At 41.1% G+C, this 3,691-nt stretch overlaps 1 pseudogene; it reads left to right on the top strand.

The window, feature by feature from the left end:
* Positions 1-2,613: 2,613 nt before the first annotated feature.
* On the top strand, positions 2,614-3,404 carry LOC106305658 (annotated as a pseudogene).
* The last annotated feature ends 287 nt before the right edge of the window (positions 3,405-3,691 follow it).

Raw genomic sequence — 3,691 nt, 5'->3', positions numbered from 1 at the left:
AAGTGGATTTTGCCTATATTTTGTAGTCTCGTGCTTGCTATTCTGTTGGTAAAAGGCGTACGTCAAGTTTTTTCGATGACTAGATCTATATTCAGTGTCGAGCTTATTGTCATATGCATGATGCCTTATATTTTTAATAATATATATATATATATATATATATATATATATATATATATATTTAATATAATATTTTAATTTAAGAAAAAAGATTTGATGAAAAAAATTTACACAGTATACTAAATAACTTAGTTTACTAAAGAACGAAATTCACAAGTTATTCTGTTTTTCCGTTACTCAACTAAGTATCCTCCTAGACGTGAATATCGAGGCGCCGCATCAGAGACAGCTCTCCGACGCCGGTAGAGCCACTGCTCGCCGGCGTCGACCTCCACATACTTGTAGTTTCATTTTGTTGCTTCTTTCCTCCTTGTTCATCCTTTTGTTTCTCCTTTTTCTTTCTCTCGGGTTGGACTGGTCCGCAAGGGGGGTGACTCCGACTGGTGTTTTGGCTTCTGGTTCGATGTCAACCATCTATGTCAATGCTCACTCTTTCGCTGCCCTAGATCTAGAATCTGAGCTTTTTTACGGTGCTCAATCACCGCTCAATCACAAACTTTCTCTTCTGGATCTGAGATCCGGATCTGAACCCTTCTCGGAAAACCTCCGAAGATTACTCTCCATCACCTTCGTGCACGGGCTAGCCGCTGGTATGGTAGGAGGCGGATGGACCTCCATTAAGGAGAGCTTTGCACTTCACTTTAAAACAGACACTACGTCTATTCCCGATGCTCGAGTTCCACTCCTATCGCGACAACCAAAGCTGAAAACACGATGTCGATTCTCCAGCTCCATCCCGACAGCGTTATGTCTTACTCTGACCTGTCTCACCAATCTTCCTGAACCTTCTTGTTCACTGCAGACAAAAATCGCAAGCCATGACGGCTCTGAGCTCTCACCGCAAATCCTCGCAGCTGTAGACAACAACGAAAGCTTACTCTCCTTAAGCTTTTCAGACTTCATTGACCAGAGGCTCGACTTTGGTTCTGGCAAATCTTTATTGCTCCAACACGGTAATGTTGGAAGTGAAAGTATATGCATGGATTCACTGCCTGCCCTTTTGGAATCTATTGAGAAGCTCATCCTTATGTCCGTTGACGTGAAGGTAAAAAGATCAGTGTTGCCTAATTTGTATCATTCATGTCTTCATACCATTGTCTTAGGCGCACATCATACATGCTTCATGAGTTCGTGCTTTACATTGTCAATGTCTGTTCGACCGGCCTGTGTTTGTGGGATTCAACACTTAGCTTGGCAACACAAGTTGAAACATCCACGAGTGATAGACTCAGAAGTACATACGTTCCTCCTTGGTGCAATCTTTGGAATTGTCCCAAATGTCTCAAGTGTAACTCACCATCAACGTCCAACTCCGACAACAGCAAGTACCACATCAATATTATTATTATTATGTTGGAATCTATCGAAGCTTGAAGATTGTAGTCCTTTAGCTTTTTCCACTCTTAGAAAGGCTAGCCAAACTTCTTCATGCAAGGGCCATGAGAGATCCTTTTCCACCTTCCTCCGCTTTGCAGGAGTGACAACTTCCATCAAAGTCTTCCTTCATGAGAAGGACCCCTGTCTTGGCTGCATAGCCAATGATCATTGTCGATTTCCTTACCGCTTGATACCTTGTGTGATGGTTTGTTTGGGACCGGAAGGTACAACGATACTCACCCCGGTGAGAATCGAGGTTGTGGAGCGCTCAACGTCACGATATACGGTGACTATTTCCGTTGAAGAATTTAAAGGACGCTGTAATCTCTCTAGAGGTTTCCTCGTACGTGGCACCTTCTTGTTATCAAGTTTATCTACTTGTGTCTTTATATCTTTACTGCCTTGTATTGAACGTTTTCATTAGGCTCGCACATCCAGTCTTTGATGTTGCTTTTATCTTTGTAGCTGGCTAAATTATGAATGAAAAATGTTTGCGTTACAAAAAAAAAAGGGAACGAAATTCACACACGTGTATCTGTCCGAGTTGCGAATGGAAAAGAGTGAACGACGTCGTTATTTCTCTCAGGCACTGATTGTGTGTTGTAACTTAAAGCCCCGTTCTGGTCTCTTTCTCGTACGTACTAACGAATACACAAAAAGAAAGAACAAAAAATAAAACACAAGCGAACTCGGTTAAATAAGAACAAATCAAAACCCAGAAATCTGGTTAGGGCACAACGAAGAAGACAAAAATCGCGGCTAAATCAATCGCTTCTACTGGTCCGTACCCAACTCTAATCTTCGATTATCATCCTGGGAATTTCATTCATCCCTTTTCAATTTCGATTGATTTATACTCTTTCCTCGACGATAGCTTCATGCTTTAAATTATCGGATCCTCCTCAATCTCTTCTTCGTTTTCTCCAGTTTCGTGAGTTTCTCACTAGTTTCTCACTTAAATTATGCTTTAAATTTAGTTCAATTTTATTTTCTTACTTAGTAAAGCTGAACAATTGGTTTCCTTCAATCTCCAGAATCTGATTTCACATGTTTGATTTAGATATCAGGAATTGAGCATTGAGGAGGGTTTATAGGTATTGGGGTTTGTTGAAGAAGATGGGGTCAGAATCAGATCAATGCTCTTCCAGATTGAATACCCTCGAGATCAAATCTCTCATTTACCAGAAAATCAGACATTCAAGAGCAAACAGTTACTTCGACCACCTCGGAAAGTTCCTCACCTCGAGGATAAAAAACAAGTCCGAGTTCGAAACGTCCCTCTTCACAATCGCTTACTACGTTCGATTCTCAAGAACGCAACTGTTACTAAATCTCCTCCACCAAGATATCTCTTGGGATCTCCATTACCTCTCTCGCCTCAAAAATGCAGGTCGAGGAAATTTAGGGACCGACCGAGTCCGCCTGGTCCACTTGGGAAGCCTCAGAGCATCACTACAACGAATGATGAGTCAATGTCGAAGCTACAGAGAGTTCCAATAGAATTTGCTTCTGTTGAAGAAGAAGAAGAGGTTGAACAGATTGTACAGAGGAGAATCCCGTTAACCGCGCCGCTCGGTGTTTCCATAACCAGCAAAAGAAAGTCCGTTTGTAGATGGGGTGGGACTTGTCAAAATAGCGGCAAATTGCCTGATACAATGACGTCGAAGACTGTGCTAGAGAAGAAACTTGAGAAGGAAGGGATGAAATTAATGGACTCTGCTAGTGTTTTGAATAATGGGTTGGATGCGTTTATTACAAGGCTGATAAAGCCTTGTTTGAGTTTGGTGCAAAGACAGCGAGTATCGATGTTGGATTTACGTGCTGCCATGGAGTTGAATCCACGGGTTCTTGGAGAGGATTGACCTGTACATCTAGAGAAAGTTTGTTCTCATGCTTCTGATGAGTAAAGTTGTAGAAAAAGATAAGCCATTATTTAGCGTGATTTTGGACAATGAAACTGGTGTCATATTTGATTGATCGATTCTTTTCCGGAATTCGGATGGAATTGCCACAAATAGAGTGTTGTTCTTGAGGAAGGGGGTACAAAGAGGCTTCAGGTTGTACAAGTTCTGATAGTAGTTTATATATAATAGATACTAGATTTTGATCCGCGCGGGTTTGTTGTCGAAATTAAATATTTTTTTAATGAATTTCTATATAAGATAGTGTATAGGTTTGATGTGAACCGAACCAT

Source organism: Brassica oleracea, chromosome C7, assembly GCF_000695525.1.
Source record: "Brassica oleracea var. oleracea cultivar TO1000 chromosome C7, BOL, whole genome shotgun sequence".
Classification (NCBI taxonomy): Eukaryota; Viridiplantae; Streptophyta; class Magnoliopsida; order Brassicales; family Brassicaceae; genus Brassica; species Brassica oleracea.
Note: the sequence above shows the minus strand (reverse complement) of the source record. Positions and strands in the feature narration are given on the sequence as shown.